General features: G+C 41.0%; 1 pseudogene; it reads left to right on the top strand.

Moving 5' to 3' along the window:
• Positions 1-9,756: 9,756 nt before the first annotated feature.
• On the top strand, positions 9,757-24,231 carry LOC147963463 (zinc finger BED domain-containing protein RICESLEEPER 2-like; annotated as a pseudogene).
• Positions 24,232-26,005: the final 1,774 nt, after the last annotated feature.

Here is a 26,005-nt window from a genome sequence, read left to right as displayed (position 1 = left end):
GTGGTTGGGCTCGGCTCGGGTCCCCAAGCAGTCTACTGGGCCAGTCTTGGCGGAAAGAGGCCCGGCCCGAGCATCGCAGTGACCTGGCACAGCCCAAACCAGAGACTGTCGTTTTCGTCGATGAGCATACTATAAGGCCCAGTTGTCTCAAAAAAAAACTATAAGGCCCAGTTCTTTTGAGCAGATTATCGAAAATCTTGAGCGAAACTAACTCGACTTTGTGAGGGGGGGTGGGTACATGTCTGACCACTGACAATGTCACAGATCGGTTCGCACGTAGTCATTCTATCATTAACAAAAAGTTTCATGAGATTTTGAAGTGTGTAAACCGCATGGCCGATGATTACATTACACCAATTGATCCAACTTTCTTTAGACCTCACCCAATACTTACAAGAAAAGTTTTGGCCTTCTTTTCGAACATGCTATTGGAGCCATAGATGGAGAACACATTCAAGTGGTTGTGACCAATGAGTTGGAGCTCCAACACAGGAATAGGAAAGGTTACACAAGTGAAAATGTTGTGATTTTGATATGAGGTTCACGTTTGTTGTTCTTGGATGGCTCAGATCTGTTCATGACACACATGTATGGAGCGATGATAGGATGTGGAGTTTTTAAGCTCGAGCTCAAATGCTCCTGCATGAATAGTAAATTAAAAAATTAAAAAAATATTAAAATTCTAATTTTTTTTTGTGGCAGACTTTAAAGAATTTTTGGAGTGCATGTAAAAATTCATCACAAAATTACATCTGTGCAAGGCGTGGTAAAAAAACAAAACCGGTACTCTAAAAATGTTACTTCCAAACGCATTTTTTAGCTACGATTTTGTTTTGTTTTTCGCCACGACTTGCTCCAATGTGATTTCGTGATCATAATTTGAATGCACTTCAAACATTTCTTAAAGTTTGCCAAGAAAAATCAGAATGTTTTGAAAAAAATCTATTTTTTACGGTTTTATTGTTCATGGTAGGAGCATTTGGCTCGAGATTAGAAACATACTTTTTGCGACGATATAGTTCGTTATGATCATTTTCCACAACCCCCACAGGTAATATCTTGTATGTCCATATTGTTGTATACATGATGGCATGTTATAAATTTCTAATGTCTTTTGTTGTCCCACTGTAGATAAATATTACATTGTGTACTTCGGATATCCAAAGAGGGGTCGGATATCTAACAGCACCCATCGGTGGGGAGACATGAGACATCAAACCATCGTCATTCTTCTTTGCGAAATGTCATTGAAAGAGCACTTAGTGTTCTCAAGACGAATTGGCAAATTCTCGAAGGCATACCAGGGTACAAATCCTCTGCCTCTGCTATAAATGAAACGGAACATGGTTGGGCTCGGCTCGGGTCCCAAAGCAATCTACTGGGCCAGTTTTGGCGAAAAGAGGCCCAGCCCGAGCATCGCAGTGACCTGGCACAGCCCAAACCAGAGACTATCTTTTTCATCGATGAGCATACTGTAAGGCCCGGTTCTTTTGAGCAGATTATGAAAAATCTCGGTCTGAAAAATCTTGAGGGAAAAGAACTCGATTTTGTGGGTACATGTCAGACCACTATGGGTGATGATTACATTAGACCAATTGATCCAACTTTTTTTGAACCTCACCCAATGCTTACAAAAAATATTGGCCTTATTTCCAACATGCTATCAAGCCATAGATGGAGCACACATTGAAGTGGTTGTAACCAATGAGTTGGAGCTCCAACACAGGAATAGGAAAGGTTATACAAGTGAAAATGTATTGATTTGATATGAGGTTCACGTTTGCTGTTCCTGGATGGCTCAGATATGTTCATGACACACATGTATGGAGCGATGATATAGTTTGTTATGATCATTTTCCACAACCCCCATAGGTAATCTCTTGTATGTCCATATTGTTATATACAGGATGGTATGTCGTAAATTTCTAATGTCTTTTGTTGTCCCACTGTAGATAAATATTACATTGTGTACTTTAGATATCCAAACAGGGCTGGATATCTAGCACGATACAAAGGGCAACAATACCATGTACCAGATTTCTAACAGCACCCGTCGGTGGGGATACATGAGACTTTCAACCATCAGCATTCTCTTTGTGAAATATCATCGAAAGAGCATTTGGTGTTCTCAAGACGAAATGACAAATTCTCGGAGACATACCAGGGTACAAGCCAGAGACCCACAAGATGATTGTCATTGCACGTATATATGTCCACAATTGGATTAATGCTAGCAAGTTACATGATGAGTCTTTTGACAAGTATAACAATGATGCATATGTGCAACCTCCATTCTTGTTTTACAGGTGCCAACGCTCTGCCACGAGAAGATGATGGTACCATGACCGCAATACGTGATGCTATTGCTGCTAGTCTCGTATATTGAGATTATTCATGTTCTATTTAGTTCATCCACTTTTGTTACAAACAAAACTTTAAAACCATTCTAATTGTAATATTTAGCGCTTTATGATATTTGTAAATCACTTTCGTGCTCATATTCAATAAGATACTATTCGAAACAACAGTGTTAACCATTCATCAAATAGTTTCTGTCTAAGGGTAGTACAGACATTTAAGCACACACACTCATTCCACACTCTCAAATTGCAATCTCAGAATAGAACTCGACGACAGATTCTATGGGAAGTAGATTCTGGGAGAAATTTTGCAGAGTCATGATTCTGGGATAAATTATGCAGAATTGTGATTCTGCAGAATCCTGCACGAAAAAAACTGGCCCAAGCCTCAGGATCATAGCCTTGCCTCAAAAAGAAAAAGGAAAATGGCGGACAACGCGCTAGGTGACGAGTGCGCCTTTGTCTCGCTTGAAGTGAGATAAAGCGTCCCCTAGCTTTAAGCAACGTGAGAATGGGGCAGCCAGGTAAGACTGATAGTTCATTTCATATTTCATTTGTTTGCTTCCATAGTTCGTTCCTCTATCTCATTTTTTTTTGTTTTTTTGATATATATATAGTTATTTATTTATCTATATATTTGGAAAAATACTTAGGATTGAAAAAATGTTTGTGCGGTGTTACAAAAGTGTTGGTGCAACATTAAGAAAAATGTTGAAAACATCTGGGGGAAATCAAGACATATTAGAAAAACATATTTAACACATATTCGAACAATAAATGTTCAAAAACATGTGTTTAAAATATATTAATAATGCACTTTAAAAATGTTAAACGTGTATAAAAAATGTTTCAAATGTATATGGAAAATGTATAAGGTGTGTGAAAAAAGCAGTCATCAAAACATACATATGATAAAATGTTCATGTATTTACAAAATTTAAATGTGTTAAACAATGTGTAGAACGTATATTTAAAAAATTGGAAATAAAACCATAAATTTTATAAAATTGTGACCGTGTATAAAAAAATTAATCAAATATTTAAAAGGTTAAATATGTCTTAAAAAAGTTCCTGATATATACAAAATGTACATTGTGTACATAAAAAGTAGTATTTAAAAAAATGCTAAGCATGTATCTGAAAAATAATTAACATGTATAAAAAGTTCCTGGTGTACACGAAAATGTTGAATGCATATAATAAAGTTGACATCACCAAAATATGTTTAAAAAATGTTAATGATGAATTTGAAACAGTGTTCAAGGTGTACACAAAAAAAGTTTCATGTATTTGAATAAAATATTTAATGAGTATAAAAATGCTCCTATTCTATACTCCCTCCATTCCAAAATATAGTGCGTCCCGCTTCCCGAGGTCGAACTTTGACCATAAATTTAACGAACGAGACCGATTGAGGTGGGAGAAAAAGTTACATAATTAAAAACTTCTTTCGAATACGAATTCACTGATATAACTTTTGCCCCCACCGCAATCGGTCTTGATAGTTAAATTTACGGTCAAAGTTGAAGCACGGGGATTGAGGAAGCACTACATTGTGGAATGGAGGGGGTACCAAAAAAAAGAAAAGACCAAAAAACAAAACCAATAAAAACCGAAAAGGAAACAAAGAAAAAGAAAGGAAAAAGGAACCTGTGCATGAGAATGGGAAACAATCAAAACCGAGAAAAAGAAAGAATGACAAAGAAAATCGATAAAAACCAAGAAAGAGCGAAGAAAATATTAAAGAAAAGCAAGAAATCAATAAAAACCAAGAAAGAAACAAAAAAGGCAAAGAAAAGTGAAGAAATGAAAAAACTAGTGAAAGCCGATAAAGAAATGAAATAACCTATAAAACGAAAAGAAAAACCTAAAAACAAAGAAAAACAAAAACTGCAGAATGGTCTAAAGAGGTGTTGCTTGGGTCGAGGAACTTCATGAATAAAAGGGATTGAGGAACGTAAGTTAAACGTTGCTCCTTTGTGGTGGTGAGTGAATGTAACCAAAATTGAATTGAATGTCGTGATGAGAATGAATAAATCAAGTGGAAGGGCAACAGAGTGCTATTCGGGAATGGTAGGCGGACACGAAGAGATAGTTGCGGCGATAAGAGTCGTAGTGGAGAAAGATGAACCGTGACCGGGTTAGTGCGATGGTTAGATGGGCTATTTTCTTATCTTTTTCTCTGGTAGAATCGTTCATTGAAAGGCGCTGCAACGCTTGAAGAAGAAGACCGCTACAGCCCACGTACTAATAAGAGGCTTCGTGCAACCCAGGTGCAAGCTAACTCAGGAGTAACTAGGTGACGAGTGCTCCTTGAGAGCCTAACAACGATCAGCATCACTTGGCGCGCTCTCAGCCATCCATCACGTGTCGCGCTCTGGGCGTCTTCCTCTGGATTTTATTTTTTTTATTTTTCGCACGCGTTTTCGGCTTTTAAAATGTTTTTTTCCCGGGTTTCTTTTACGTTTTGGTTTTTCACCGGTCTTCCTTAGTTTTTGGATAAAAGAATTTGGAAAAAAATTCCATGAAAAAACGTGTTTTTTTCTTCCGCGAGAGGCACAGTTTTGCTTTCGCGAGGGTCACGACCGTGCCTCTCGGAAATGAAAAAAAAATCACATTTTCTGTTTTTTTTTTCCTTTCGCAAGAGGCACGGTTTTGCTTCCGCGAGAGACACGGTTATGCTTTCGCGAGAGTAACGGCCGTGTACGGATGAAAACGGAGCGAAAACAGACGGAACTGAGTGCTATCATATTTGTTTGCAGAAGTGGAAACAAATACGAAAATCCCGGAAATGAAAACGAAAACAGGTACTATCGGAAACAAAGGCGGAGGGAACACAAAGCGGACACAGAAACAGAAGTAGACGTTTCCCGGAATTTAAAACCCCCTTAAATCGTAGAGAAATGCACACAAAAACAAACAAATTTAATGAATTGGTAACATGGCTAAAAAATAATATGATTATGTTAGCAACTTAGCATAGTATTGCAGTAGTATTGGACAATTGCATATAGGGTCTAGTTGAATACGAGTGTAGTAGTACAAGCTGGGGTTCAAATGATCATTATGTTCATTGTGTCATTGTATGTTGTTTGGTGGTTGGGCTACAGAGGAGCCATAAGCCTATAGTAAACACAAAAATTCCATATTCACGGAAATGGAAAGTTCCGTTTTCATGTTTGTTCCACCGGAAAACACTGTTCCGTTTTGTTTCCGTTTCAATATAAAAAAAATTCCATTTCTACTTCTGTTTTGCAAATTTCCATTTCCGTTTTCATATTTCCTGTCTGTTTTCAATTTTCTTCCGGAAAAGCGGAAAGTTTTCACTTCATTTTCATCCCTACGTTCGTGTCTCTCGGAAACGAAAAAAAGTGTTTTCTTTTCTTTTTCTTCTGTGAGAAGCACGGTTGTGCTTTAGCAAGAGGCACGACCGTGCCTCTCGAAAACGAAAAAAACGTGTTTTCTGTTTTTTTTCTTTCGCGAGAGGCACGGTTTTGCTTCCACGAGTGGCATAGTTGTGCTTTCGCGAGAGGCACGGCCGTGCTTCCTCAGAAACAAAAAAAATACGCATTTTATTTTCTTTTTTCTTTTTTTCCTTCCGCGAGAGGCACGGCCGTGCCTCTTTTGGAACGAAAAAAAACCGTGCTCCCGATTTAGTTTTTTCATCTTCTTTTTTCATGAAAAAAACTTTATCAAAATATATCAACATGGAATCTAGTTTTAAAGATCTTGGTGCGAGGAATTGAACGATAAAAATGGTTCTAGATTTGAACACACGGTTCAAGAGATAAAACATTTTCAATAAACGGATCTACGAAAAAAAGCGAAAACTCACAGGTTGTGATAACTGACACACATGCAGTAGCATCGCACATGCAGCACGTCACTTATCACAACCTGGGAAGCTGGGATGATATTTGCAATAAGTACTACTCAATTAGTGATTTTGAGCTAACCCACGTGGGTGAAAGATTGTGGTACTAACATAATGCACGCTCTTGTGTTTCGTAACGGATCAATGCGTGCAAGGCGGCAGTTGCTAATGTGGCAGGATGCGCTGATTTGGATAGACTATTGTTAATATAAATAGGATAGTGGGATGAGTCTCTAGGTACATAGGAATAGAACTTGATGTGCCCATGTTCCTTAGCAAGGATGTTTGCTCGCTGCCCATGAAAAGATACCTTATCTTTTCCTTTTCTAATGATTTTGTAAATCAGTTTAAAAAGGACTATATGTATGGGGAATTCGGTGATTATTATTTTTTTGCGAGAAGGAAATTCGGTGATTAAAGATCCAGCCTATTGTCCCCTTCCTTACCCGGGTGGTTATAAATATTTTGCACCTTTCCTACTTCGTGGGTGAAACATGCGATAATTGCATCTATAGTCCTCGTAGTTGTTGGCGACGTCCAACTTGATCCTGGAGGTTGCAAAGTGCTCCAATACGTTCCCGGCACATGAAAATATGTGATCAATATAGTCCAGAGGTTGAAACGTCAGTTCTGACTCTACACGCTGCATACGTGTCTTATATTTCTGTAGGTGACACGTGTCAGCTTAGGACATGTCTGTATAGGGCCATATGTCAGTCGGCCAAAAAGAAATAAAAGGAAAAAACATTATTATTAAATATGGGGAAGCATTATTTATTATATACATGTCGATGCCTTTTAAAAAAACTCATGAATTTATGAAATGTTCATGAGTATTTTCTAAAATGTTCATTGATTGGAAAAATGTTCATGATTCAAAAATAAAATTTCATGTCTACAAAAAATGTTTCTAAATTTTTAGAAAATGTTCCCTGTTTCAAAACAATATTCATGAATTCAAAATATGTCTGTCACAAACAAAACTGTTTCTAAATTTCAAAAGTTGTTCCCGAATTTCAAGAAATGTTCGACTATGCAAAAAACAATTGTCGATGGGTTCCAAAAATATGTATGCCATTTCAAAATGTTTTTCGTGAATTCAGAAAATATTTACGAATTTTTTAAACAATTCATGAATTTAGAAAATGTTCGCAACTTCAAAAATATGGTGTGGTTTTTAGAATTCGACGAAAAAAATTAAATTCGAAAAATATTAACACCAATTTGTATTTTTTTACCAATTTTAAGAAAAAACATGAATAAAAATATTTGAAATTTCAAAAATTCTGTACATAGTGAGTGCAGGGGAGGTACGCACGAGGTCGCTCGTCCAATAGGAGACCACAAAAAAATGAACATGAACAAAAGAACCAGAACACATAGAAGACAGCTGGGCCGTAGCTTTAAAAAAACATACCCGTCCAGCCCAAAGAAAAAAAGACTGTATACCTAAATAGATTTGTATTCACTAAAAAAACACTAAATAGATTTCCTATAAAAAGGACTGCACAGGTATCGGGTTCGAAACCCCATCGTCTAGATTTTGTGGCATACAGAAGAAATATCTCACTGACGTATGAGTCCATTCTGACGAGCGGATCCAGGCTGACGTGGCAAACGAAAGAAATTCAAGGTATATATGCAACATGTAGAGCTAGGACTGACATTTCAACCTCAGGACCATATTGATCACGTATTTTCATGTACCAGAACCCTATTGAAACACTTTGCAATCCCCATGACCAAATTGGACGTCGCCAACGACTATGAGGACTATAGATACAATTATCTCGTGAAACATCAACTAATCTGCTCATGGTCAAGTTACAACCTAAGCTCTCGCATAGGCTAAATAAGCCGCTCATCTCTGAGGAATTGTACACACATAAGAATGTAGAACCAGGGGAAAGCAAAAATGTATTCAATACTAAGAAATGATGTGTTTCAAAATGAGGGACTGTCAGCCTGTACCAAAAAATGTTTCCATGGGAAAGAAATGTTCATTTAAAATTAATGTCCTCATAATGCTCGCTCACGTAGCACTCTTTTTTCTCTTTCTTTGTTCTCACGCGCAGCTCTTTGAGTCAGGTCCACCCATCGCTCAACGCCTTGACCTTTCATTTCTTGTCCCGGCACAAGCCTCCACATACCACGCACTGGTATCTTTCCATTTTCTCTCTATCTAGCACCCAGCAGCTCGCCCCTGCGTCCGTCGCTGCCGTCAAAGGGAGCCATTTGTTGGAATTATTATGTGATTAAATGGTCAAAACGTTAATTATCATAAGTTAATATGGGCTTATTAATTAATTTCGGGGTTAATACCAATTAAATGGCAATTAACAATTGGACCCGTGATTGGGGGGCCGGATTTATGTTAATATGGTTGAGGTCCCACAGTCAAAGTCAGCGCATTATATAAGGGAGCAGATGCACGTAAACATGAGTCCATCACATTAGTCATCGTCTTCTCCCAAAATCGCTCCTTTTCCAATCAGGAGAGCGTGGCTCATTGACGTGAAGGCCTTGCCGTTTCTCCGGTGAAGTGCCGGAGACGCTGCTGCAATCCGTCATCAACTTCAGACTCAATTTCTCTACCGAGATGGCCTCTCTAAATGGAGGTATAATTATCTATTGTCCACTAAATTCCGCATCAGATCAAATTGTGTTCATATGTATTAGAAGACGACATGCTTGCCGCTCGTCAGGACCTTGGCAATGGTATAATCTCAGCAATTAATCTTTCATTTGGTATCAGTAGCAAGGTTAGATCTAATTGCATGAACCTGTTTGAGAATTAGCAGTAGATTAATCTGTCTTCATATAACTTGCCTAAAAAATCGCGCGTGGAGGTGTGGTACATGCGCATCAGGGATCACGTGCTTCAGCCAGCATCAGTGGCGCCGTAAGTCTTGCCTCGCGCACGCATCCTACCGGTGTCGTCGCTCGTCAGTTCCGAGCGCCGCCGTCTTCTCGTTTTTGCTGACGCGCCTCGCCTCATGGTGGTGCTTCCTCCGCTGCGCGCATCAGGTGTGAGGCGAGCGCATCGCAACGTGCTGCCGCCACCGCGTGCATCAAGAGCCACGCGAGCGCCGCATGCCGCCATCACCGCCGCCGCCGCCGCCATTTGCATTAGTCGCCGTGCACATCATGCCGAGTCTCGACGACGCACGCATCAGGGCGATGCTCTGGTTGCCGTGCGCGTCGTGGGAACGTACTAGCGCAAGACGCGGCGTATCATCACCTTCCCCGCATAGCCGGCTCTTTTCCGTAACTGTCGCGTCGCTTGATCGATTTTTCCTGATGGTAGCGGCGACTGAGCAGGGAGCTGGTTTGGTCGATTAGGGATATGGCCTTGCACTCGTAACCTTTTCTTTTTCGAGACAATGCACTCCCCGTAACTGACTAGGCTGCCACTAATTTGGCCGGCCATCAAGATGGGTCTTACTTATTCTTGGGCCTCAAGATGGGAATGGGTCGGGTCGGCCCGCTGGGTCACTGACCCGGCCCAAAATCTCGGGGCCAATGGGCCAGGTGGGTTGGCCTCGAAACATAAAACGGGTCAGCGGAGCCGGCACCGTGTGACCCGATGGACCAGACGGGTCGACCCAGCCGTCTGATTGCGCTGCCCTAGTCCATCTCTGCCGCCGCCCCCCAGATCTCTGTAGGCCGCTCCTGACGATTTTTGCCGCCGCCGGCCATCTCTGCCGCCCTCGGCCTCCCCCGACCTTCTCTGTCGATCTGCCGCCGCCGCCGGCTGCCCCTGAACATCTCTGCTGGCCCGTTGCCGCCGGCGTTCCTCCCGCCTCTCGTTCGTCATCTTGGTCACCGTCGAGCTCGCTGACCTGCGGTCCCGTCCACCGTCTACCTCGCCATTCCGGTCGCTGTCCTCAACGTCATCATCTCGCAGGTGAGACTCTTGCCGGCTTCCTCCCTGTCCCAGCGCAGCTGCAATGCAAGCACCGGTCTTGTTTTGGTTATTCGTCAGTGTTGTCTGCAATGCAATCACCGGTCTTGTAATTGATTTTGCTACTTTCAGTCAGTGTACTCTGTAGCCATGGGATCTGTTACTTGCAGTGTTGGTTCTGTAGTAGTTCTACAGTGTTGGTCCCTGTCATAGTGTCATTCAGTCAGTGTATATGAACAATTACATGAAGAACTAGATCATATTTGATTGGAAATGTTTTATAGTGGATCATTTTGCCCAGAGCAAGCAACAGATTTGGGGATCATGGTAGTACCTTTGTTTATTTTGCTTGTCAAAGTAGAACAAAAACCATGCCTGGACCGGATTGGTTTGTGATAGTACTATTTATCAAATTTGAAACATGTTACGACTTCTAATAACTAATTCGTAGCAGTTTGTTTGTGTAGTTGTGATCAATAAATGCGCAGAATTTTCTCGGCGATGAGGCGGTTTAGTAGTGTATGGCTCCATCGATGTATGTTCGTGCGTGTGTTTAGATATTATCAGTGCTTTGTAAATTTCTTCCCCCGAATCCTATTAACTGTTTGGATTCTCAAACCAAATTCTGTTAAGTTCATATACAAAATTTGTTGGTTGTCCTGCACTAGTACAAGTAAATGAAATTTGTGTATTACATCTGCTGTTGATTTTGAAAGTTAATGCTCTCTAATGTTCCTATATTTCCCTCTGATCAGAAAAATGGAAGAGGAACAAGGGGACCATGAGGCATACCAAAGTGGTGGTTCATCGTTGATATCCGGTGCGACAATGAGAAGGGCTCAACCACCCCCAGGGGTGTCTCCTTCTTCGATAAAAATTTGTAGAGCTTATCATGGTGAGTATTGTTAATCTTTATTTTTCTAGGGATGCAAATTAATGGTTGCTAAAATAAGAAATACTCGTAATTGTAATGCTAACACTTGTGTCCTTTGCTCAGCAGGACGTTCACAAGACACTCGTATGGTTGATTTTGAAGAAGATGAGGCTGATGAAGAAGATGTTGACTATGAAGAAGAAGAGGAAGGAGAAGAAAATGAGGAAGAAGATGATGATGAAGAAGAAGAACAAGAGGGAGATAATTGTTGGGGAACGTAGTAATTTCAAAAAAAATTCTACGCACACGCAAGATCATGGTGATGCATAGCAACGAGAGGGGAGAGTGTGATCTACGTACCCTTGTAGACCGACAGCGGAAGCGTTAGCACAACACAGTTGATGTAGTCATATGTCTTCATGGCCCGACCGATCAAGCACCGAAACTACGGCACCTCCGAGTTTTAGCACACGTTCAGCTCGATGACGATCCCCGGACTCCGATCCAGCAAAGTGTCGGGGAAGAGTTCCGTCAGCACGACGGCGTGGTGACGGTCTTGATGTACTACCGTCGCAGGGCTTCGCCTAAGCACCGCTACAATATTATCGAGGACTATGGTGGAAGGGGGCACCGCACACGGCTAAGAATATGATCACGTGGATCAACTTGTGTGTCTAGGGGTTGCCCCTGCCTCCGTATATAATGGTTCAAAGGAGGGGGGCCGACCGGCCATCATAGGGCACGCCAGGAGGAGTCCTACTCCTTTCGGGAGTAGGACTCCCCCCTTTGCTAGTTGGAATAGGATTCGCGGAGGGGGGAAAAGAGGAGAGAGAGGAGGAAGGGGGGCCGGCCCCATCTCCTTGTCCTATTCGGACCAGGGGGGGGGGGGAGGGGCGCGCGGCCCATCTCTGGCCACCTCTCCTCTCTTCCACTAAGGCCCACTAAGGCCCATATACTTCCCGGGGGGTTCCGGTAACCTCCCGGTACTCCGGTAAAATCCCGATTTCACCCGGAACACTTCCGATATCCAAACATAGGCTTCCAATATATCAATCTTTATGTCTTGACCATTTCGAGACTCCTCGTCATGTCTGTGATCACATCCGAGACTCCGAACAACCTTCGGTACATCAAAATGCATAAACTCATAATAATTGTCATCGTAACCTTAAGCGTGCGGACCCTACGGGTTCGAGAACAATGTAGACATGACCGAGACACGTCTCCGGTCAATAACCAATAGCGGGACCTGGATGCCCATATTGGTTCCTACATATTCTACGAAGATCTTTTATCGGTCAGACCGCATAACAACATACGTTGTTCCCTTTGTCATCGGTATGTTACTTGCCCGAGATTCGATCGTCGGTATCCAATACCTAGTTCAATCTCGTTACCGGCGAGTCTCTTTACTCGTTCCGTAATACATCATCTCACAACTAACTCATTAGTTGCAATGCTTGCAAGGCTTATGTGATGTGCATTACCGAGAGGGCCCAGAGATACCTCTCCGACAATCGGAGTGACAAATCCTAATCTTGAAATACGCCAACCCAACATGTACCTTTGGAGACACCTGTAGAGCTCCTTTATAATCACCCATTTACGTTGTGACGTTTGGTAGAACACAAAGTGTTCCTCCGGCAAACGGGAGTTGCATAATCTCATAGTCATAGGAACATGTATAAGTCATGAAGAAAGCAATAGCAACATAGTAAACGGTCGGGTGCTAAGCTAGTGGAATGGGTCATGTCAATCAGATCATTCACTTAATGATGTGATCCCGTTAATCAAATAACAACTACTTGTTTATGGTTAGGAAACATAACCATCTTTGATTAACGAGCTAGTCAAGTAGAGGCATACTAGTGACACTTTGTTCGTCTATGTATTCACACATGTATTATGTTTCCGGTTAATACAATTCTAGCATGAATAATAAACATTTATCATGATATAAGGAAATAAATAATAACTTTATTATTGCCTCTAGGGCATATTTCCTTCAGTCTCCCACTTGCACTAGAGTCAATAATCTAGATTACACAGTAATGATTCTAACACCCATGGAGCCTTGGTGCTGATCATGTTTTGCTCATGGAAGAGGCTTAGTCAACGGGTCTGCAACATTCAGATCCGTGTGTATCTTGCAAATCTCTATGTCTCCCACCTGGACTAGATCCCAGATGGAATTGAAGCATCTCTTGATGTGCTTGGTTCTCTTGTGAAATCTGGATTCCTTTGCCAAGGCAATTGCACCAGTATTGTCACAAAAGATTTTCATTGGACCCGATGCACTAGGTAGGACACCTAGATCGGATATGAACTCCTTCATCCAGACTCCTTCATTCGCTGCTTCCGAAGCAGCTATGTATTCCGCTTCACACGTAGATCCCGCCACGACGCTCTGTTTAGAACTGCACCAACTGACAGCTCCACCGTTTAATGTAAACACGTATCCGGTTTGCGATTTAGAATCGTCCGGATCAGTGTCAAAGCTTGCAACAACGTAACCGTTTACGATGAGCTCTTTGTCACCTCCATATACGAGAAACATATCCTTAGTCCTTTTCAGGTACTTCAGGATGTTCTTGACCGCTGTCCAGTGATCCACTCCTGGATTACTTTGGTACCTCCCTGCTAGACTTATAGCAAGGCACACATCAGGTCTGGTACACAGCATTGCATACATGATAGAGCCTATGGCTGACGCATAGGGAACATCTTTCATTTTCTCTCTATCTTCTGCAGTGGTCGGGCATTGAGTCTGATTCAACTTCACACCTTGTAACACAGGCAAGAACCCTTTCTTTGCTTGATCCATTTTGAACTTCTTCAAAATCTTGTCAAGGTATGTGCTTTGTGAAAGTCCAATTAAGCGTCTTGATCTATCTCTATAGATCTTTATGCCTAATATGTAAGCAGCTTCACCGAGGTCTTTCATTGAAAAACTCTTATTCAAGTATCCCTTTATGCTATCCAGAAATTCTATATCATTTCCAATCAGTAATATGTCATCCACATATAATATCAGAAATGTTACAGAGCTCCCACTCACTTTCTTGTAAATACAGGCTTCTCCAAAGGTCTGTATAAAACCAAATGCTTTGATCACACTATCAAAGCGTTTATTCCAACTCCGAGAGGCTTGCACCAGTCCATAAATGGATCGCTGGAGCTTGCACACTTTGTTAGCTCCCTTTGGATCGACAAAACCTTCCGGTTGCATCATACACAACTCTTCTTCCAGAAATCCATTCAGGAATGCAGTTTTTACATCCATCTGCCAAATTTCATAATCATAAAATGCGGCAATTGCTAACATGATTCGGACAGACTTAAGCATCGCTACGGGTGAGAAGGTCTCATCATAGTCAACCCCTTGAACTTGTCGAAAACTTTTTGCGACAAGTCGAGCTTTGTAGACAGTAATATTACCGTCAGCGTCAGTCTTCTTCTTGAAGATCCATTTATTCTCAATTGCTTGCCGATCATCGGGCAAGTCAACCAAAGTCCATACTTTGTTCTCATACATGGATCCCATCTCAGATTTCATGGCTTCAAGCCATTTTTCGGAATCTGGGCTCACCATCGCTTCTTCATAGTTCGTAGGTTCATTATGATCTAGTAGCATGACTTCCAGAACAGGATTACCGTACCACTCTGGCGCGGATCTTACTCTGCTTGATCTACGGGGTTCAGTAGTATCTTGTTCTGAAGTTTCATGATCATTATCATTAGCTTCCTCACTAATTGGTGTAGGTGTCGCAGAAACAGGTTTCTGTGATGTACTACTTTCCAATAAGGGAGCAGGTACAGTTACCTCGTCAAGTTCTACTTTCCTCCCACTCACTTCTTTCGAGAGAAACTCCTTCTCTAGAAAGGATCCATTCTTAGCAACGAATGTCTTGCCTTCGGATCTGTGATAGAAGGTGTACCCAACAGTCTCCTTTGGGTATCCTATGAAGACACATTTCTCCGATTTGGGTTCGAGCTTATCAGGTTGAAGCTTTTTCACATAAGCATCGCAGCCCCAAACTTTAAGAAATGACAACTTTGGTTTCTTGCCAAACCATAGTTCATAAGGTGTCGTCTCAACGGATTTTGATGGTGCCCTATTTAACATGAATGCAGCCGTCTCTAAAGCATAACCCCAAAATGATAGCGGTAAATTTGTAAGAGACATCATAGATCGCACCATATCAAGTAAAGTACGATTACGACGTTCGGACACACCATTACGCTGAGGTGTTCTGGGTGGCGTGAGTTGCGAAACTATTCCGCATTGTTTCAGATGTAGACCAAACTCGTAACTCAAATATTCTCCTCCATGATCAGATCGCAGAAACTTTATTTTCTTGTTATGATGATTTTCAACTTCACTCTGAAATTCTTTGAACTTTTCAAATGTTTCAGACTTATGCTTCATTAAGTAGATATACCCATATCTGCTTAAATCATCCGTGAAGGTGAGAAAATAACGATATTCGCCACGAGCCTCAATATTCATCGGACCACATACATCTGTATGTATGATTTCCAACAAATCTGTTGCTCTCTCCATAGTACCGGAGAACGGTGTTTTAGTCATCTTGCCCAAGAGGCACAGTTCGCAAGTACCAAGTGATTCATAATCAAGTGGTTTCAAAAGTCCATCAGTATGGAGTTTCTTCATGCGCTTTATACCGATATGACCTAAACGGCAGTGCCACAAATAAGTTGCACTATCATTATCAACTCTGAATCTTTTGGCTTCAACATTATGAATATGTGTGTTACTACTATCAAGATTCATCAAAAATAGACCACTCTTCAAAGGTGCATGACCATAAAAGATATTACTCATATAAATAGAACAACCATTATTCTCTGATTTAAATGAATAACCGTCTCGCATCAAACAAGATCCAGATATAATGTTCATGCTCAACGCTGGCACCAAATAACAATTATTTAGGTCTAATACTAATCCCGAAGGTAGATGTAGAGGTAGCGTGCCGACTGCGATCACATCGACTTTGGAACTGTTTCCCACGCGCATCGTCACCTCGTCCTTTGCTAGTGTTCGCTTAATCCGTAGTCCCTGTTTCGAGTTGCAAATATTAGCAACAGAACCAGTATCAAATACCCAGGTGCTACTGCGAGCTCTAGTAAGGTACACATCAATAACATGTATATCACATATACCTTTGTTCACCTTGCCATCCTTCTTATCCGCCAAATACTTGGGGCAGTTCCGCTTTCAGTGACCAGTCTACTTGCAGTAGAAGCACTCAGTTTCAGGCTTAGGTCCAGACTTGGGTTTCTTCTCCTGATCAGCAACTTGCTTGCTTTTCTTCTTGAAGTTCCCCTTCTTCTTCCCTTTTCCCTTTTTCTTGAAACTAGTGGTCTTGTTGACCATCAACACTTGATGCTCTTTCTTGATTTCTACCTCCGCAGCTTTCAGCATTGCGAAGAGCTCGGGAATAGTCTTATTCATCCCTTGCATATTATAGTTCATCACAAAGCTCTTGTAGCTTGGTGGCAGTGATTGGAGAATTCTGTCAATGACGCAATCATCTGGAAGATTAACTCCCATTTGAATCAAGTGATTATTATACCCAGACATTTTGAGTATATGCTCACTGACAGAACTGTTCTCCTCCATCTTGCAGCTATAGAACTTACTGGAGACTTCATATCTCTCAATCCGGGCATTTGCTTGAAATATTAACTTCAACTCCTGGAACATCTCATATGCTCCATGACGTTCAAAACGTCGTTGAAGTCCCGGTTCTAAGCCGTAAAGCATGGCACACTGAACTATCGAGTAGTCATCAGCTTTGCTCTGCTAGACGTTCATAACATCTGGTGTTGCTCCAGCAGCAGGCCTGGCACCCAGCGGTGCTTCCAGGACGTAATTCTTCTGTGCAGCAATGAGGATAATCCTCAAGTTACGGACCCAGTCCGTGTAATTGCTACCATCATCTTTCAACTTTGCTTTCTCAAGGAACGCATTAAAATTTAACGGAACAACAGCACAGGCCATTTATCTACAATTAACATAAACAAGCAAGATACTATCAGGGACTAAGTTCATGATAAATTTAAGTTCAATTAATCATATTACTCAAGAACTCCCACTTAGATAGACATCCCTCTAATCATCTAAGTGATCACGTGATCTGAATCAACTAAACCATAACTGATCATCACGTGAAATGGAGTAGTTTTCAATGGTGAACATCGCTATGTTGATCATATTTACTATATGATTCACGCTCGATCTTTCGACCTCAGTGTTCCGAGGCCATATCTGCATATGCTAGGCTCGTCAAGTTTAACCTGAGTATTCTGCGTGTGCAAAACTGGCTTGCACCCGTTGTAGATGGACGTAGAGCTTATCACACCCGATCATCACGTGGTGTCTGAGCACGACGAACTTTGGCAACGGTGCATACTCAGGGAGAACACTTTTATCTTGAAATTTAGTGAGAGATCATCTTATAATGCTACCGTCAATCAAAGCAAGATAAGATGCATAAAAGATAAACATCACATGCAATCAATATAAGTGATATGATATGGCCATCATCTTGTGCTTGTGATCTCCATCCTTGAAGCACCGTCGTGATCACCATCGTCACCGGCGCGACACCTTGATCTCCATCGTAGCATCGTTGTCGTCTAGCCAATCTTATGCTTCTATGACTATCGCTACCGCTTAGTGATAAAGTAAAGCATTACAGGGCGATTGCATTGCATACAATAAAGCGACAACCATATGGCTCCTGCCGGTTGCCGATAACTCGGTTACAAAACATGATCATCTCATACAATAAAATTTAGCATCATGTCTTGACCATATCACATCACAACATGCCCTGCAAAAACAAGTTAGACATCCTCTACTTTGTTGTTGCAAGTTTTACGTGGCTGCTACGGGCTTTAAGCAAGAACCAATCTTACCTACGCATCAAAACCACAACGATAGTTTGTCAAGTTGGTGCTGTTTTAACCTTCGTAAGGACCAGGCGTAGCCATACTCGGTTCAACTAAAGTTGGAGAAACTGTCACCCGCAAGCCACCTATGTGCAAAGCACGTCGGGAGAACCGGTCTCGCGTAAGCGTACGTGTAATGTCGGTCCGGGCTGCTTCGTCCAACAATACCGCCGAACCAAAGTATGACATGCTGGTAAGCAGTATGACTTATATCGCCCACAACTCACTTGTGGTCTACTCGTGCATATAACATCAACATATAAAACCTAGGCTCTGATACCACTGTTGGAGAACATAGTAATTTCAAAAAATTTCCTACGCACACGCAAGATCGTGGTGATGCATAGCAACGAGAGGGGAGAGTGTGATCTACGTACCCTTGTAGACCGACAGCGGAAGCGTTAGCACAACACAGTTGATGTAGTCATACGTCTTCACGGCCCGACCGATCAAGCACCGAAACTACGGCACCTCCGAGTTTTAGCACACGTTCAGCTCGATGACGATCCTCGGACTCTGATCCAGCAAAGTGTCGGGGAAGAGTTCCGTCAGCACGACGGCGTGATGACGATCTTGATGTACTACCGTCGCAGGGCTTCGCCTAAGCACCGCTACAATATTATCGAGGACTATGGTGGAAGGGGGCACCGCACACGGCTAAGAATATGATCACATGGATCAACTTGTGTGTCTAGGGGTTGCCCCTGCCTCCGTATATAAAGGTTCAAAGGAGGGGGGCCGGCCGACCATCATAGGGCGCGCCAGGAGGAGTCCTACTCCTTCCGGGAGTAGGACTCCCCCCTTTCCTAGTTGGAATAGGATTCGCGGAGGGGGGAAAAAGAGGAGAGAGAGGAGGAAGGGGGGCCGGCCCCCTCTCCTTGTCCTATTCGGACCAAGGGGGGGAGGGGCGCGCAGCCCATCTCTGGCCACCTCTCCTCTCTTCCACTAAGGCCCACTAAGGCCCATATACTTCCCGGGGGGTTCCGGTAACCTCCCGGTACTCCGGTAAAATCCCGATTTCACCCGGAACACTTCCGATATCCAAACATAGGCTTCCAATATATCAATCTTTATGTCTCGACCATTTCGAGACTCCTCGTCATGTCCGTGATCACATCCGAGACTCCGAACAACCTTCGGTACATCAAAATGCATAAACTCATAATAATTGTCATCGTAACCTTAAGCGTGCGGACCCTACGGGTTCGAGAACAATGTAGACATGACCGAGACACGTCTCCGGTCAATAACCAATAGCGGGACCTGGATGCCCATATTGGTTCCTACATATTCTACGAAGATCTTTTATCGGTCAGACCGCATAACAACATACGTTGTTCCCTTTGTCATCGGTATGTTACTTGCCCGAGATTCGATCATCGGTATCCAATACCTAGTTCAATCTCGTTACCGGCAAGTCTCTTTACTCGTTCCGTAATACATCATCTCACAACTAACTCATTAGTTGCAATGCTTGCAAGGCTTATGTGATGTGCATTACCGAGAGGGCCCAGAGATACCTCTCCGACAATCGGAGTGACAAATCCTAATCTCGAAATATGCCAACCCAACATGTACCTTTGGAGACACCTGTAGAGCTCCTTTATAATCACCCAGTTACGTTGTGACGTTTGGTAGCACACAAAGTGTTCCTCCGGCAAACGGGAGTTGCATAATCTCATAGTCATAGGAACATGTATAAGTCATGAAGAAAGCAATAGCAACATACTAAACGATCGGGTGCTAAGCTAATGGAATGGGTCATGTCAATTAGATCATTCACCTAATGATGTGATCCCGTTAATCAAATAACAACTCTTTGTTCATGGTTAGGAAACATAACCATCTTTGATTAACAAGCTAGTATAGTAGAGGCATACTAGTGACACTCTGTTTGTCTATGTATTCACACATGTATTATGTTTCCGGTTAATACAATTCTAGCATGAATAATAAACTTTTATCATGATATATAAGGAAATAAATAATAACTTTATTATTGCCTCTAGGGCATATTTTCTTCAATAATGTGGATGAAGAGGGATAGGTTGAGATCATTGACATGAGAAAATTTTCTGAACCGGGAAGAAATTTTTTGTCTAAAGTGTGGAAAGAATATGAGCCAATCCGTGTTGATGGCATAGTTGTAGCTGCTGAGTGCGAACACTGTGCAAGGAATATTTGTGCTGAGCGTAAACATGGAACAAGTTCATTGCGCAAACATTTGAAGAGATGCAGGGAAAGGAAGAAGGTTCTTAGAGTTTCTGGACAACTGAGTGCTTCTATCGTGAGTGTTGATGGAGTTGCAATGGGGCTTTGGACCTTTAATCAGGCATTAGCACGCCGAGAGCTGATGAGGATGATAGTGTTGCATGAATTGGCATTCTCATTGGTGGAGTATGATGGATTTAGAAGATTTGTCTCTAGTCTAAATCCCAGCTTCAAGATGATATGTAGAAAAACAGTGAAGGAGGACTGCATGAAAGCATTCAAGGAAGAGAAGAGAATTCTGCAAAGGATGTTCCAAAACTCCAAATCCAAGATTTCTTTGACCACGGACCTATGGACATCAAATCAAACAGTGGGGTACATTTGCATCACAGCTCACTTCATTGATGAGGAGTGGAAGCAGCAGAAGAGGATAGTTAAATTTGCCGCTATGGAGACGCCGCACACAGGAGCTGCAATGTTCAAAATCATAGTGAATTTCATAAGAGAGTGGAACATTGAAGATAATCTCTTTGCTGTGACACTAGACAATGCATCGAATAATGGTGCAATGATGAAGCTATTGAAGGCACATCTCCTGCTTAAGAAGATGTTACCTGGTGGTGGCAAGTTGTTTCACCAACGTTGTGCCGCCCATGTCATAAATCTGATATGTCAAGCAGGATTGAACTTCCTTGGTACAGTGATCAACATGATACGTGAAACTGTGAAATACATTCGAAGCTCACCAAGTCGAAAGGAAAAATTTCAAGAAATCGTTGAGCAACATGGTGTATCATGTGGGAGAACTCAAAGTCCTGATGTTCCAACTCACTGGAACTCAACCTACATGATGATTGATATAGCAAAAGAGTATCGCAGAGTGTTTGACTCTTTGGCCATTCAAGATAAACAATATACCTTCAAGCCATCTTTTGAGCATTGGGAAAATGCCGAATATGTTTGCAGGCTATTGAAGGTATTTTATGAAGCCACTAATGTGATATCCGGCACTAAATATCCAACTGCTAACTTGTATTTCCATGAAATGTGGAAAGTGAAGCCGACCTTAGAGCAACAACATTATGAAGATGATTCTGAGATGGGCACAACGGTCAAATATATGAAGAGAAAATTCAGAAGATATTGGAAGATGACATGGTTGAGCCTTTGTATTCCAGTGATTTTGGACCCACAATTCAAGTTTAAATATATTGAGTTCCGATTTGGCCTAGAGTTTGGGAACGAAGCTGCAGCAATGATTGCTAAAATAAAAAATGTGTTCCAAGGGTTGTTCAATGAATACCTCCAATTGAATGACAATGGATCAGATCCCATGTCACAAGGAGGTGATGATGACATGGTTGTAAGTGGTGAAGATTCTATGGTTGATTGGGACCAACATGTCACCCTCACTGCTCGATCAACAAATTTGGATTCCACCGAACTTGATTCGTTCTTGTCAAAGGTACCCATCCGTCGAAGTGATCAATTCAATATCCTTGCATGGTGGCAGACGAACTCAGGTGAATATCCAACGCTGAGTCGCATGGCAGCAGCTATCTTGGCGGCTCCTGCCTCTGCGGTGGCATCCGAGTCCGCCTTCAGCACAGGGAAGAGAGTCCTATCAGATTTTCGAAGTCGAATGACCGCAACGACACTTGAAGCTCTTGTTTGCTTACAAGATTGGATAAGGGCCAACAGTAAAGCCATACGACACAAGTTTCTTCTTTGTTTCTTGTTAATGCTTCAAGTTTACAAGTTTCTTCTTCTTTTTCTGCAGCTAATACTCAACGTAGCTTGGCTTCAGTTCATGACATTATAATGGACTTACAAGGTATGAGAAACCTTCTGATGTATATAGTGCCATGTATATGAAAGTACACTTAAAGTATGAAGTCTGCTTTTTAATGAGGGATTTCATATCTACAGTTTGTTCCAGGGAACTATTTGCAAGATGCAGCCCAAACATGTAGGTGAATATATAGAGTGCTTTACACACAGAACTAGTGCTTTTTGTTTTTCGTTTCCCCAAGTTATACTTGATCTCTAATATATATTTCTTTTTTCTCTTAGATATGAATGTGTAGTTCAGATTCATTTTTTTCATCGCCAAACTATATTAAAAATATGCATTGCTAACTAAAGTAACTTGATTAGAATATGTTGTGGAGTGGATGACGAGTAGTGTATAATGGATATTTAGAAGTGTATTTTCTTGCAAACCTGATCATGAATTGGTTTTCTGGAAGACACCTTTGCTACAAAGAATATTCCTCTGCTCATAAATATATTATTTAGTTTTTTTGAGGGATAAATATACTATTTAGTTGATGTGCACAGAATCACTCTTGTAACATTTCTTTGTAAATACAGATATCGAGGACTGATGCTTGTTGGAGCAATTGATGTTGAACCTGAAGCATATGGTGAAGCAAAGATATGTCAGCTTTCTCTATAACCTACTGGATGTGAAAAGTTTAGCATGTTGAACCTGTAATATTTTGATCTTGTCTGAGTCTGTTGGATTGAGGTCATTAGCTTGACGTTCTTTGAAACTTGTAATCTTTTGATCTTGTTCGAATCTGTTGGATTGAGGTCTTTTGCTTGATGCTCTTGAAACATGTAATCTCATGATCTCGCCATTTTACTAAATGTGAAAAGGTTAGACCTTTCATTTTACTGTATTGTATACACGTTTGCTGACATATCTAATCTTTTGGAGACTTATTAGTAATTTGGCGAGGCCACAATTGTTGGACTGTGCAAACATTTGGTTCAAAAAACCTGTAATCCTCTGGGCTGTGTAAATATTTGCTAAATTCTGGGTCGGCCTCATGTACCCAATGGGTCAATGGGGCCACAAAATTCTGATGAAATGGGTCGGCCCGTGGCCTCACATATTGACCTTGGGGCCACGGGGCCGGGGCCGGGGCCAGGGCCGGGTCGGCCCATTCCCATCTTGACTTGAGCCGCACAGAAGGATTTTTGGTTAATAACTAGCGATGGCAGGCAGCATCAGAGTTGCAGAGTAATCTAGTACTAGCATTGTCTCAAAAAAAATTCTAGTACTAGCACGTGCAGCTTATTTAGTTTTAACTCATCGGGTTCCTGGTACTTACAGGAAGAGTACATGCCAAGCTTTTAAATTCTGTTGTTATTTTAAAACAGTAGATGGCTGTTTAAACATTTGTACGATTCAGTATATTTCATGAGTATTTTTTCTTCTTCTTCCGGGTGTTGCATCATACAAATTAGAGCCTTAGCCTTTGCACCTGCTGTATATTTCATAGGTTACATGTGCATTAGTTCTGTTTGCTGCCGGTCATCAATTAGTTGCTAGTGCTTTAGTTAGGCAGCAGCGCATGATTCCTGCACTGCCGTCTCCTGTGCACAAGTTAATCGTACAATGTGCATTCTTATTTAATTCTGCTAACTAAATTGCGCGGTTGATTATTATTATTTTTACGTGCATTTCAGTCGTTATTCACGAGCATTAAGTGTTGAATTAGAATGGAACCAACGAGAAATTTTGGTTTAACACTGCTATATATTCTCACGATAATTGTGATAATTAATTTTAGTACTACATGGTTACATACTGACCAACGTTGTATGTGATCATGATTATTTTTGGACCTTTTATCTAAGGCTACTATATATCTTGGGATAATTGCAATAATTAATTTTTTGACGCATGATTATATTCTGACCAAAGTTGATTACGATCATGATTATTAGAATTAATTTCCCAATAAAGATATTTCATTTGTTCCTTTTTTCGTTACTGCCCAATGGTGTTGCGAATTAGGATTTAATTTATTTTTGGCATGTATTAATCAGACTAATGCAAATAACATGCAATAAGTCACAATTTGATATGGATGTTATTTTCAGAATTTTTAATTCTAATATCCATGTTATTTTACCCTTTAATTCAGCCTTCAACCCATTAGCTGTTCCTGGGCACATCAGTGGAATTAGCATCTCAATGAAACTAATTTTGCTTCCTGGAAGGAGCATATTCTGAATGCCCTTGTGATCATGGACCTTGACTGCGCACTTAGAGAAAAAGTTCCTATTCCTCCGCCCTCTGATGATGAAAACCTTCTTGAGAAAAGTAAAAATTATGAGGCTAATAAGGAGAAATGGGAGCGCTCCAACCGCATGTCTGTCAAGCTCATGAAAAGCACAATAACTTATGGGATCAGGGAAGCAATTCCTGACTCTGTGTGTGCTAAAACTTACCTGTCATTAGTGGAGGAGCAATTCAAAAAATCCTCAAAAGTATATGCCAGCACATTGATAATGGAAATACTCATGGGCATGGTATGAAAGTGTTGCCATCAGAATATTGCTAATAAGGGTAATGACATAATTTCTTACATTTATGAATCATTAGTTTACTTATCTTCCCATAAATAATGTTGAGTTGACTCAGGTGCCACTTGCACAATTCGAACTCATTTCAGGGATTCCATTTTATTAGGACACTCCAAACGGATGGATTGAAGTCTTAGATTTTTCCAGTTGGACTGATGTTCAAGCATTGGAGATTTGTTCATCCTCCATCTTAATAATATAATGTTATTTTCCTAGTATAAAGAGGGACCTTATTTTGTTTCTCTATTAGATGATGGATTTAAAACAAATATCATGTTATTAAGAGTTGTCATGACAGTTCTGGTTGTGATGTCTCTTGTGAATCCTTGAATGTTTATTATGAGTTTTATATCTAATCAAAATGATGTCACTATCATTTAAGCCATGTTTTGAAGGGGAGAAATGATCATTAAGAGTTGCCATGATGTTTCTGATTGCAATGTCTGATCATTAAGAGTTGTCATGATGGTTTTGATTGCGGTGTCTCTTGTGAATCCTTGAATGTGTATTATGAGTGCTCATCAAGATGATGACACTACCATTTAAGACATATTTCGAAGGGGAGAAATGAACACTCTCATTAAGTAAGAGACACCTTCATTTCATCTACTTGGCTTATCTGATTTACGTGAAGCTATTAGTTATATTGAGGGAAATAAGTAAAGAAAACCGATAAAGGGGTTCTTCCATAGTACTCGGGATATGGAATTAATACACATAAAAAATGCGGTCCAGTTCCTAGCACTTATAAGTGTTTTACACTTTCATTACCTTCACCCATAAATTATTTGCATTGGCCCATTTTCCAGAAGAACAAAGTTTTTTTGTGCATATGTTATTGTCGCCCAATATTCACTGGTGTTAAACACTCTAATTCTTTGTAGAATGTTTGCATCAGTGGGAGCTATATACAAAAGGGCAATGAAAAATTAAAGTTGATGGGTCCATATAGGAAATAAGAAGGGAAATTGCATGTACGCTAAGATGAGTGGGAGCTAGTATATCACATTTGTACTTTATGGTACGATACATATAAAATTAGTTTTCCATTACTAAGCCTACTGTCTAAGGTGACAATGCAATTTTTTATTTTAGCTATGTTGTGATACAACCAGGCAAGCCTTGTGCCTTAACAGTTTTGCCTGGACTTTGGTACACTACATATATAATATTTTTGTGCGATAAGAAATCCACACATTAGTTCACGAGTAACAACAATTAAGTGAGTATCATGTTATGAAATATATTGTCCAAGACCAAATATTAAATTCAGCATATATGTACAAGAGCATGATAGCTGATCCCCTAACTAAAGGCTTACCATTAATTTTGCTAGCATAAGTATAACTCAAGGCCTCTAATTGTTGGCACAATTATGTAAATGAGATCTCGAATTTTGATCTGGACAATAAGAAAGTTGT

Source organism: Triticum urartu, chromosome 6A (genome assembly GCF_056163025.1).
Source record: "Triticum urartu cultivar PI428250 chromosome 6A, HENAU_Tu73, whole genome shotgun sequence".
In the NCBI taxonomy this organism is placed as follows: domain Eukaryota; kingdom Viridiplantae; phylum Streptophyta; class Magnoliopsida; order Poales; family Poaceae; genus Triticum; species Triticum urartu.
Note: the sequence above shows the minus strand (reverse complement) of the source record. Positions and strands in the feature narration are given on the sequence as shown.